Source organism: Larimichthys crocea, unplaced genomic scaffold, assembly GCF_000972845.2.
Source record: "Larimichthys crocea isolate SSNF unplaced genomic scaffold, L_crocea_2.0 scaffold234, whole genome shotgun sequence".
NCBI lineage: Eukaryota > Metazoa > Chordata > Actinopteri > Sciaenidae > Larimichthys > Larimichthys crocea.
The window spans coordinates 70,649-84,203 of record NW_020853101.1 but is presented as its reverse complement, the minus strand read 5'-3'; the positions used below and the strand labels follow the sequence as shown (position 1 = coordinate 84,203).

The 13,555-nt window shown below is 43.1% G+C and overlaps 1 long non-coding RNA gene across 1 annotated transcript; it reads right to left on the bottom strand.

Moving 5' to 3' along the window:
- Window positions 1-881: 881 nt before the first annotated feature.
- Window positions 882-1,729, bottom strand: LOC113744829 (uncharacterized). The gene is made up of 3 exons (XR_003461860.1): window positions 1,478-1,729; window positions 1,240-1,273; window positions 882-1,153 (listed from the first exon to the last, which is right to left on the bottom strand). It is a non-coding gene; the product is annotated as an uncharacterized LOC113744829 (long non-coding RNA).
- Between the last annotated feature and the right edge of the window lie 11,826 nt (window positions 1,730-13,555).

The following is a 13,555-nucleotide window of genomic DNA, read 5'->3' as shown; positions in this document are numbered from 1 at the left end:
GCCACCCCTGAGCCTCTACAGCATTGGGAAGTTGGACTAACCTCAAAAGGTCCCTGATAAACATAAAATTAAATTTGGTAGCCACTTCCAAACCAGCGTGCTTTCAGTGCCTTTTTGCTTGGCAGGAAGAGATGGTTCAATCGACACCAAAACCGACCTTGTGCAACCTTTGGTTCGGGAAATGTGGTCAAAAGTCCCCATATGTCCACCTATGCCTCCATATAAAATCTGCCTATGCTTCCAACTTCCAAATTCTGCACTTCCAACTGGGAATTGTCCATAATATGGAATGTGGAATCGTCCAGAATCTGGAAGCTGCCCCAAGTCTAACCCAATGGTAAGCGAGAATGTGGAAGGCTTCTAAATTCTGCACTTCCAAGTTGGAATTGTCCATAATATGGAATGTGGAATTGTCCAGAATCTGGAAGCTGCCCCAAGTCTAAATACCACCATTAAGCGAGAATGTGGATGGCTTCCAAATTCTGCACTTCCATATTGGAACTGTCCATATGGAATGTGGAATTGTCCAGAATCTGGAAGATAAGCCTCCCCACTGGCGAGAATGTGGAAGCTGAACTGTCCATACTGTGGAATTGTTCAGATTATGGAATTGTCCATGATCTGGAAGCTGCCCCAGCTCTAAACCCAAGCAAAGTTTATTGAATAAGAAGAATTAAGTCATACAAGTCAAACATCAATTTTATTTTAATTACTTATGAAGACACACATTACAGCACCAGATTGCCCTGAGACTGGGAAAATTGCAGCAGCTGCCTGACTCTGGCTCTGGCTCTGATTCTTTGGATGGTTCAGACACACAATTGCTCATCTCCCATTGGGGAACCAACACAATGGTTGGGGCGCTGGGTTGGGGTTGGAGGTAGAGGAAGCCAGGAGGAGGTCGAATCGAGCTATGCCTAACTGGCGGGGTGGGAGGTGGGTTGAGAAATCCAGGAGGAGAGTGTGGGACCCCAGAGGTCAGTAGGCACGGGGACGGTGGCGGGGGCCACTGATCGCCCTAGCTTTGTTGGTCTGAGAGATATGTGCTGCTGGTTCCAGAGATGTCTTGGTCTGTGCATGATGGGCTGCCGGTTTTAAAGCTCACAAGACTTGTGAGTCTGGATGAGCGGCTGTATTGAGAGGTATGTTTGAACTGTGTACGGAGAAGATAGGTGAATGGCATGACAAACCACATCACAAAACTACCATACAATTGATTTGCCAGGCTCATCTGCTTACCATCTTCACGTCACGTCAAAAGCAGACGCACTGCCTAGAAAAACAATGTAACTGGTTAAAACATGGAAGCAAAGCGCATGCTTCCAGATTCTGATCTATTCTACTAGCATTAGCATGCCAAATGACATAGCCACAGATATTGGGCAAACTCAAAGACATGCGAATAAATGCAACACTTGTTTGGTCACCAGAAGGAAAGGGGCACTTCAGATTGTTGCAGACACCCACCATGACTTACCTGCATTTGTTACTGCCACCGCTTGGACCATGCTTGGAAGCTGCCAGACTTGCTCTTCCCCACTTGGTTCTGCTATATCCTTGTTGCTGCTACTTCCTGTTGACACAGGAAGTGAAAAAGTTGACCTCCTCAGGTAACAGGTGAGAATGTGGAAGGCTTCCAAATTCTGCCCTTCCAAATCCTGCACTTCCAAATACTGCCTATGCTTCCAACTTCCAAATTCTGCACTTCCAAGTTAGAACTGTCCATAATATGGAATGTGGAATCTTCCAGAATCTGGAAGCTGCCCTAAGTCTAACCCCATGATAAGCGGGAATGTGGAAGGCTTCTAAGTTGAACTGTCCACAATATGGAATGTGGAATTGTCCAGAATCTGGAAGCTGCCCCAAGTCTAAATACCACCGTTAAGCGAGAATGTGGAAGGGTTCCAAATTCTGCACTTCCAAGTTGGAAATAAAAACAAGGAGAAGTCACATACCTTTAGCATAAAACTTTATTTGCTGACAACAAGTCAAAAACACAGGCCTCTCACTTTGTCCTCATCACTTTCTAAATACAAAAAAATGTGGGCACGCATAAGCAGCACTACAGTTACATAGATGCTCAAGAACAAAAACTAGTTCTATCAAAACCTACCCTGTGCCTCGTGCCCACATTTTCCTCCTATGGCCACATCAGAGAACACATCAGAGAACCTATAGTAAACGTAAACAGTGAACAAAGCTCCAACGGAACAGAATCCTAACCCTAATTCGCATTTATCTCAGCCCCTCCTTTATCAGATTTCTTTGTGGCCTTCTTGGGCTGGTTTCCTTCTTACTATCCTGGGACATCTGCAATTTTGGGCTTTCATCGGTGGGGGTCGGGGAAGTGGGGTGTTGCTGTGAGTGAACACAGCAGGTGTACTCAGGCGGAGGGTCATTTGCTCCTACTCCGCATTGGCTTGGATTTGGTTTTTGGCCCCACTGCATGGTTGGGGGGACATTGTATGGGGATGAAAAACTGCATCACAGCTTACATATCAGTTAAACATCCTTGTGTACTTACTATCTTATGTCAAAATCAGCCAGGGGGAAATGTGCATCCTGGGATACAAAAGGAATGTAAAAGGTGAGAATGTGGAAGCAGAACACATGGTTCCAAAATCCTATTTAATGCGCTAGCATTTTTTGTCTGAGCATTTTTCCACCGACAAAAAAAAAAAGATTTTACACAAATAAACATGCCCTGATTTTGGTCCCCTGAGGGATAACCGCCACTTGAGGTTTTTCGGGTCACCCACATAAACTTACCTTCTCTCAAATATAATTTCAACAGCACCAGCGTAGAGCTGCCGTTTGTGTAGCTGCCGAGCTCGTCTTTACCACTATAATGGCCGACCTCCTATTGACACAGGAAGTAAACGAGTTGACCTCTGCCAAATTCTGCACTTACAAGTTGGAACTGTCCACAATATGGAATGTGGAATTGTCCAGAATCTGGAAGCTGCCCCAAGTCTAAATACCACCGTTAAGCAAGAATGTGGAAGGGTTCCAAATTCTGCACTTCCAAGTTGGAACTGTCCACAATATGGAATGTGGAATTGTCCAGAATCTGGAAGCTGCCCCAAGTCTAACCCGATGGCAAGCGAGAATGTGGAAGGCTTCCAAATTCTGCACTTCCAAGTTGGAACTGTCCAGAATCCGGAAGCTGCCCAAGCCCAAACCCCCAGCGGTACACTGTCCAAACGGACAGTGGACGAAACACACACAAAAAAACACAAAGACAAAACACGCATGCATGCATGCAAACATGACAATGCATCTCCTTACCTGGCATTCCCATACTTGATCAGCAGTGCCAGCTTGGCCCTGTTCTGTACGGTGTGTGCGCATTGCAGGTGGTGCTTCGGTCTCGAATAAGTGTTATAGCATATTGCACACAGCTTTGGAAAGCTTGGCTGCAGGTGGTGGAAGCAAACCATGTTCTTCCACATTCTCATAAGTTACACTAGCATTAGCGGTAATTAGCTAACAAAATTAGCATCTTTCGAAAGCTTAAAAAACGGCTCAATTTCACACAGAAACAACACACAATCTGCCTCAATCAGCACATAACACGCCACAGCAGACAAACAGCCTTTTCCACAACATTAACAAACACTTACCTTGTTTTTAGCACAAGAGGAGACTGTGCAGCCACCAGCCTTCATCCTCTCCACTCTACGGTACTTCCTGTAGACACTCAGGAAGCTGTCACATGGTGGGTGTGCCCGGAATCTTCCACATTCTCACCAGTTACATTGAATTTGATTTCTACACTAACTGATGAGTTCCACATTTTAACCTATGAGCGATTCCACATTTTCGACTATTTGGAAGTGTCCAGAATCTGGAAGCTGCCCCAAGTCTAAATACCACCTAGCTCAGCGGGGGAGCCACCAGGAGACTCCGTTCTGGGGGAGCCTGACCCTAACCCTAATCCATATGCACCTGTCCGGCTCCCTCCTCTCAGTGCGCCTCTCAGCTGGGCATCAAAAAAGCTTCTCTGTAGTCTGAGCTCAACAGTAGAGCCTATGTCAAGCATATGTTAACTAGTTCAAATATGGTGGCCTTCCATAATCCTATCAGTTAACATTCATTTTCCCCAACTACGCCCCGTAGCGTCCCAGTGGCCCCCAAACTATGCTCCGTAGCGTCCCAGCGGCCCGGGCTTCAGATATATCATAGACACCACTGACAGCTCTCAGACGATGCCCCCAGCGCCTCTCCCGGCCCTTCCCTCGCCGAGATATGGCCCCAGAGGATGTGAGGGTTCTGACACTTTGTCGCCCCCTAGCTCAGCGGGGGAGCCACCAGGAGACTCTGTTCTGATGGCGTTGCGCTCGCCTCGGCCAGACCTTTCCGTAGACGCCCGGATCCTGGCTCCCGGACCCAAGGGGGAGCCTAACCCTAATCCTAATCCATATGCACCTGTCCACCTCCCTCCTCTCACGGCCTCGGCCTCTGACTAGGTTTGCCAACCGGGAGCCTGTGGACAAAATGTGTGGGTGCTGAGTCCGTCCTTACATGTGCGGCAGAGGGACCCGAGACCTTCTTGGGACTGGCCCCCCGGCCCTCTTGCTCCAGCCCTGCACGAGCTCTGCCCCCGCTCGCCAATCCCAAACAAAATCAGTGGTAACTAGTGAGAATATGGCGTGTTCCACATAGGGTTAGGGGTTGGGGGAAATAAGGTAATCATCGCCCCTGATGATAGGGTTAGGGTTAGGGGTTAGGTTAAGGGGGAAATAAGGTAATCATCGCCCCTGATGATAGGGTTAGGGTTGGGGCTAGGGTTAGGGTTAGGGTAGGATTAGGGTTTGGGTTAGGTTAAGGGGTAAATAAGGGAATCATCGCCCCTCATGATAGGGTTAGGTTTAGGGGCTAGGGTTAGGGTTAGGGTAGGGTAGGGTTAAGGTTAGGGTTTGGGTTAGTCAAGGGGTAAATAAGCTAATCATCGCCCCTGATGAGGGTTAGGTTAAGGGGTAAATAAGGTAATCATCGCCCCTGATGAGGGTTAGGTTAACGGGTGAATAAGGTCATCATCGCCCCTGATGATAGGGTTAGGGTTAAGGTAGGGTTAGGGGTTAGGGTTAGGTTAATGGGAAAATAAGGTAATCATCGCCCCTGATGAGGGTTAGGTTAAGGGGTAAGTAAGGGTATCATCGCCCCTCATGATAGGATTAGGGTTAGGATAAGGGTTAGGTTAAGGGGTAAATAAGATAATCATTGCCCCTGATCAGGGTTAGGTCAACAGGTAAATAAGGTAATCATCGCCCCTCATGATAGGGTTAGGGTTAGGGTAGGGTTAGGGTTTGGGTTAGGTTATGGGATAAATAAGCTAATCATCGCCCCTGATGAGGGTTAGGTTAAGGGGTAAATAAGGTAATCATCTCCCCTCATGATAGGGTTAGAGTAGGGTTAGGGTTAGGGTTAGGGGTTAGGGTTAGGTTAGGTTAGGTGAGGGTTGGGGTTTGGGTTAGGTTAAGGGGTAAATAAGCTAATCATCGCCCCTGATGAGGGTTAGGTTAACGGGTGAATAAGGTCATCATCGCCCCTGATGATAAGGTTAGGGTTAAGGTAGGGTTAGGGTTAGGGTTAGGGGTTAGGGTTAGGTTAATGGGGAAATAAGGTAATCATCGCTCCTGATGAGGGTTAGGTTACGGGGTAAATAATTTAATCAACACCCCTGATGACAGGATTAGGGTAGGCTAGGGTTAGGGTTAGGGTTAGGGTTAGATTAAGGGGTAAATAAGGTAATCAACGCCCCTGATGACAGGGTTAGGGTTAGAGTTAGGGGTTAGGCTTAGGTTAAGGGGTAAATAAGGTAATCATCACCCCTGATGAGAGTTAGGTTAAGGTGTAAATAAGGTAATAAGGTCTCTGGATGCATTCCCATCATTTAGCTTTGTGGCAATTACACCCTGTCCTGCAGAAGCAGGACATAGACCAACACAAGTGGATACATACACACACACACACACACTTCATGGCATTTTAGTGTTTGTCATTTCCTGATAAACCATAAAAAGTTTTTGATGACTCTTCATGCACTTTGGGGCATGAACTAATTTTATATCCAATGAAATGCTTTCTCTCTTCTGACGCTGCCGGAGCAGAGTGTTTCCTGTTTGATACAGTCTATGAGTGATTCTGAAGGGAATAACGTTACACTACTGAGGTGATTTATAGAACCACTAACTGTCATTAGCTGGGTCAGTCATGACGCTAACCCACTCAGTAGGTCCAAACATATTCACTGGAAGTTAGACGCTGACACTAGATCATAGCACTACTGTACCTGCAATGAATAGTGGTGTAGTGCACACTCTCTATTGGCTACTGCAAACGGCAATCATTTATTTAATATCTGTAAGAAGTCCCTCACTATCTGACCATTTTTACAGGAAACACATAAAAATGAGAAAGCAAACCACTCGGCTTCCTGTTTCACAGGAACTTTAAAGTAGTAGCAGTCATGCTCATTTCCTGGTTACCATCATTATCACAGGCTACTTAAAACAATTGGAAAGGAACAAGGCATAGTGTCATAGTCTCACCGTGTCTATCACATTACTTTTATTACATCCATTTGCATTTGACTTTTAGGAGTCTCGCATGAAGGTAAGAGGGCTGTAATTGTATTAACATTCCTTCATTTTCTCTCATTTCTTCTTCATCCTTCCATCCAGCAGACATCAGCACACTGTTCTTCCCATTCAACAAAACCGAGGCAGCTTTCTCTCATTCCTGCCACGGTGTGCATGAATGAAAGGCTGCCAGGCTGAATGGGAGGTTGATTACTTACTGCTGTGTCAGTAATCTACCTCCTGAGACATTTCCGGGCTCCCACAAGGTTTTTTTCCCCTGAGAATACAAAGAGAAGGAATGAGGCAGAGAGACAGAAAGAGGTAGATTGGTGGGTAGGTATAGAGGATCGGGTTTTAGAAGTTTGCATCCCTATTACCATAGGCGAGATCCCCTGCTCTGTCAATTACAGTGAAAGCAGCGCCTGCAGGGGGTTAGGCCCAATGTAATAGTCAATCAAACCCTGCAGGAATGCTTTTAATGAGGCAAATGATCTGCTGCTCTTGTCAGATGACGGTGAGTATTATGGTGAGATACACAGAGAATCAAGTGTTCTTACCAAAAGCCCCCGTTCACAGAGCACACAGATGAGTGTTGACAATACACTGACAGTGGCTTTATCTAAAGACACTTACACAGCTGGCTGAACGCTTTTTTTTTTTTTTTTTTTTTACATCTTTCATTGTTCATTGTTCACTTCTGTGAGTGAACAGCAGTCTAGTAAACATGACTCATGTGCAATGGGAATTTTCGAAAAATAAGATCTTTGTAAGGATGGTTGTACATCACTGGCTATAGTTTACTCATTGCCTTTTTTTTGTCACATAGAATCATAAAAGAACAAGTACGAGTTGCCCATAAGCTGTCCCGTATCATCATGAGGAGGGCTGAGGGCTCTTCTTTTCTGTCTGATCATCCGGATTCTCAGCAAGGCCCTTTGCTCCCCAGAGCTCTGTGGCTGATGAGTCACTGCACGGTGATACGACTATATATCGATCTCAATGAGCTGCACTTGCAATCATCCACATGCAATTACACGCACTCTCGGGTCTTGTTAAATGGCAAGGCCTTTAGACTGTGGATTTGTGAAGAGCAAAGAAAGACACACATCCACAGAGTGGGGGGAGGATGATTCTTCTGACTCCCTCCACGGTCCCGGCCAAGGACAGAGGGTTCCACAAAACAAGTCACACTCAAACATGAACAATACTCACCATGAACAAGGTCAAGCCAGGCTGATGAAATGCAAACAAGACAGTAACATGGTGAAGCGGTGATGCTCGTGCAGCATCAGGAGCGGGCTGCGGTCATTAACTCGCATTATGTCATCCTGACTGTGAGTCTGGATCTCAGCCGGCCTTGGGGCTCATTGCATGGGACGCAGCACTCACATGATGTCAGAAATAGAAAGAGCAGGATGAGATATTGCTGAAAATGTGGTGATTCATTTTTAAGAAAACATTCTGTGGCTCAGAGAAGGACAAGATGGTGGAACAGAAATTATACAATATTCCTTCTTTTCTTTGCAGCAGGCCTGGGGGCAGATGGATTGTTTCAGAGTCTCAGTTCTTCTGCATAATAATAACTGTTACTGCTAATCATATTCAATTTGTTTTGTTATGTTTTACTCATAAAAAATGTACTGAAACAACATTTTACAGACCAGAAAATAGGAACATAGAAATGGTTAAAGAATGATTCCACTTTCTGATGTGAAAGTTGTGACAGCTGGTGAGTCAGTTACAACTACAGTAAGTACAACACTGAGCTGCTTCCCACAAATGTAATAAATCCCTGCAAATGCCTCACTGTCACTGTCACTTCAATTCTATTGAATTTATTAAATAAAATATTTTTTTCCTTCTAATAAAAAAACAAAACAAATCAAACAGGTGTTATTTCGAAGTTAAAGTGAACACTGCTGTATATTATCATTGTAAAGCTGCACGTGTTCCAGATGAACCTAGCAGAGGGCTTTTAATCTCTACTCATGCCGCTCTCTCTGCAGTTTTTCTCTGCTGGAATACTATTTGGCCCCAAGCAAGGTGTGTGGTAATTTGATTACACAGAAATTGATTTAGAGATATGCTAAATAAAAGCACAAAATTAACACAATGAAGCTCCTGATGGAAGGAAACCATATTGTCACACTCCATATGTCTTTCACATATTGGCAGCAGATAGAGAAAAAGTAGGACATGCATGGTTAAATGCATTAATAATGTGAGTGTGTCACATGGACACACACAATCTTTGTATGATTGTACACATTGACACATACACATTCATTTTTACAAACCCGCCTGCAGGGCTCTGGAGGCCCCTTAGTCATGCCATGCTTGGATTGACTCCATCACATTGCCACGCAGTAGCAGCATACTTGGCTTTAGTTCATCTATAACGTTCATTCTCTGCTAGGCCAATTCTGTAGCCATGAAGACGATCCTCTCTCCACCAGAGGGACACTCCATTAGGTCGTATGTTCTGCACAAAGGTTCCAAGAAATGAGGCAAGGCAGAGACTTAGCAGCCGTGTAGTTTATAGAAGAACCAGAAATTAATGGCGAAGATACATTATTCAGCTGCTTGTACGCTGAGGGAGTGTCCTACAGAATACAGTAAAGACTGTTTCAAATATGAACACTGAAAAAGCCAGATGTGCACATACAGGGTTCTCACTCATTCTGATCTTAACTTTTGTTGTTTCATGTACACAATTTCAAACCAGGGAATATTACATCATTTCTATTATTCGTAGTAATGTGTGAATTGATGATATGATTACATGATATGATATGATTACATTACTTATGATCAAAAACTAGCCAAACATCAACCAGGTCACCAGCAGCAGACCCAGCAGCAGCTAATATTACTGACTAGTCCAACAGCAGTCAGCGCTGCTCTGCGTCTGCCTTTCAGCCTTTTATTTCACCAAGCTCTCACCAACCACTAAAAGTCAGTCACACATTTATTCTTGTCCAGCAGCTTCTTGCTCGCTCACTGTCTTTTACTTAGCTTCCTCCTTCATCCTTCAACGTCCTCTTCCGTCTCTTCACCTCTGCCAGTATGTCCATGGAGGCTGCTGTTACATTGCCCACGTCCAAGCTCCGGTTTTGACACTTCCCCGGTGCTCTAAGCTCACAGTCTAGGCAGCCTGGCTAACAAACTGAGCTAACATGAGCTAACAGCAGCTAACAAACTGAGCTAACATGAGCTAACAGCAGCTATCTGGTAGCAGTTTACTTTACTGTCCATCATGAAACTCTGTAAATCAGAGAGTTGATTTTCTTGGTAAAATATGATCCAGTTTCACCAAAATCAGGATTATTTTGTGCTGTAAAGCTTTACTTCTTGCAGGTACATACACCTGATTAGAATCACTGAAACACTACTAAGCTGTTCATTTCTATATTTTACATTTCTGGTTTCTGGTGAGTGTTTGTTTGTGGCTGATTGATGTGATTACCGGTAATAGTTTTTAGATCACTGTGGAGCTCTGTGGCATAGGGACACTGGATACAAGAACACTAGTTGGTGTTTTGGGTCTTTTCTTTCCTTCATTCATTCATTAAACATATAGAATGCTACCAGACCTTTATTGCCTTCATATTTGAAGTAATTACAAGCTGACTAATTACCATCATTTACAAATGAAAACATGTTGTGCAAACAATTTCATAATGTGTCTCTCTACAGGAACCTCCATGCAGGGCACGAGTCGTCAACACACTCACTGTAAGATGAGTATAGAGCTCTGCTGTATGTACATGTACAAACACATGTTCTCTCCCTCCTCGCCCCTCTCTATTTTCTCCCACTCTTGTATTCCCTGTGCATTAGGAAAAAGATTCTGGAGGGCCTAATTTTCAAGACACTGCTTTATTTAAAGAATCTTCTTCAATTTTTAATGTGATTATGTAGGATAACCTACTTAGTAGTGGCATGCACAGCTGCACAGTCCCCCCCATGCAGGGAGAGAGGAATAGACAATGAAGGCAGAAAGCAAAGCTGTAGAGGTATTTCCACTTGCACAGATATTGTACCGAATATAGAAACCACTGGTCTTCTGACAGCATTTGATTTAAAGATTTTTGGTTAGTAATACAGTTTTTCATAAAATGGTGCTATAATACAAATGAATATGTGTACTGTAAAAGCTAACCCCACAGTGAATCACCAAGTCTGCAGGGCCAATAATTCCTCCAAACTGACCCAGAATCTGTTGTCAAAGTACAACATACAAGCTTTTCCAGAGACTTCAGTTGCACTTGTTTAGGTCCCGATGACCCCTGACATAATTTATACATGCTTCACATTATATTCAATACATAACAAGAACAGAACAGTACAGTAAATGATTAACACAATAGCTGCATGAATTTTGTATCAAAGGGATGATTTGGATGATTAAGCAAAATATTTTCTATGAAGGTTTCATCAGGTTTTAATGATCATTTTAGGAGCTTTCTATGAAGACTACTGTCAGGCCTGGCCTCAGATGCAGAGGTATCACCAACAGGATGGAACTTTATTAGGAATTCTCCACACTGAGCGACTCAAAAATAGACTATGAAAATTACTCTAAAGATACTATACAGGAATATACTCTAAAAGACCAAAAACCACTCTGCAGAGGGAAAACGTAAAAGCAAAGAGGAAAAGGTAACAGAAAATCACTCCACAAGGGGAGGACAGAAGCTAAACCGCTATCAAACTGAACGGAAATCAATAACCTAATACTATGAAATTTACAACCAAAAATCACTCACGTGGAGGAAAAAACAACAACACTCGTTGCGTAGCAAGGCAAGGAAGATCAAGGTCTGTGAGAATAATTGGCTGGGGTGAACGAAAGAACGAAACACTCTGGCACAAGACAAGGGGAGACGCAGACAATATATACACAGGGTAATGGGGAACAGGTGGAAACAATCAGGGCGGGGAAGACAATCAGACCGGTGACACATGAGGAAGGGCAAGTGACCTGAATCAAGAGGAGAGTTATTTTCAAAATAAAACAGGAAATTACAAGACGGGACAAAAACCCAGCTTGACCTCACCGCGTGACAACTACATCTATAGTTCACTGACACATAGCGCATCTGAAACACAATATCATGAAACATGAATCATGAAACAATACAGATATATAATGAATTATAACTTCAAGTGTCTTGTGGATGCTCTGACTAGTTATAAACTGCAGGTTAACTGAGGGGGCTAATAACACATTATAACAGCCTATAAACACATTCATAGTATGCTTATAACAGTCCACGCAGTGTCATAAATTATGAAGTATAGAAATTGAAATTCAGGAAATGTCAAGTGTTGGAGTAAAGAAAGTGAATAAAAAATAAAAATGAACTTCATCAGACATCAAAAGAAAGGCCTCTACATTTTTTCACTGTATGAATGTTTCATGTTTTATTTATTCAAATGTGTAATTATAGAGTCTGTACATTTTTTAAAAATCTCCAACAATAAAAGTCTAAATGAAGCTGCAAATAAAATTATGTGTATTCATCCTATGACTTATTAATGTAGCACAGTTTATGTTGTTGAAATAGCCAATTATTACATTCATTCTTCCACCATAATCATAAATTAAACAAAAAACATACTTACCTTAACTCACTGAGCCGACATTATATGTTCCCTCATCTCTGTGGTGCTTTTTTTTTTTTATAATCAAAGAAATGGTGTGATCGTTCAGCTGTAGTAAATGAACATACCACCATTCATAACACCAGGTCTTTGGCCTTCAGTCTTTCGCTGGTTCAGACCAGTACACAGTTCACTACTCTGCTATTGATGTGGAAAAGAAATGGTTTGCTACCATATCATCTTTATACGGTGGCCCTGAAGTGCAAAACACAACAGCAAATTCAAATTCAAACATTTGCGCCCTGGGGTTCGCCCAGGGCGCAAATGTGGCCAGGACCGGCGCTGGGCGACATGAATCGTCGCTGATTGGACTGGTGGTCCTCTAAACCGGAAAGACATGGCTTACATGTTTTCAAAATATGAGCGCTGTTAGTGACAACGTACGCGCTGCTATTAAAGAATATTTTGATGCACGACATGGATACGTGTTACTACGGAAACGCATGATATTCACTGGATTACATTTTTTTTGTTTTTGACACTTTATCTCGTAATTACGAGAAAAGATCTTGTAATTACGAAATAAGGAAAGGTGCCTCATTGGCCACTGCACTTCGGTAAAGTTAGAAAGATATTGGCACTTCCGGGATCAATAACTCTTAAGCGAAACGTTGTTAAAACACAAAACACGCATATTTTCAACTGTAGTAAGACAGACAACGAGCTCCAACCTAACGTTCATCACAACAAGCCATCCTCGGAGTCACACCAACAACATTAGTGTTTACTAGGACTATTCATAATTTCTGGGAATTTTTATTAGGAATATTAATCAATAACTTCAATATGATACAGTACTGCAGTAACGCTATCTACACTTTAAAATCTAGTGCCCGACTACATCGGTTTGTACGGTAAAGTGTGTGAGCGCTTCATGATGCCTTAAAGTGCACCTCGGAAACTCAGAAATCAAATAATAATCTCTTTTCTAAGATATGCAGATTTAGAAAAGTCATTAAATAAACAAATCAAATTGTTTTCTGACAACTCCACCTGATTCTTGTTCTACATGTTCCCAGCTACTTCTGGGGTGATTTTCAAGTTCTTTCACTGCACCTGCACCTTGTACGGTAAAGCGTCACTGTGAAGACGCTTTACCGTACAAACTGATGTAGTCGGGCACTAGAAGTAGGTAGCTGGGAACATGTAGAACAAGAATTGTCAGAAAACAATTTGATTTGTTTATTTAATGACTTTTCTAAATCTGCATATCTTAGAAAAGAGATTATTATTTGATTTCTGAGTTTCCGAGGTGCACTTTAAGGCATCATGAAGCACTCACACGCTTTACCGTACAAACCGAT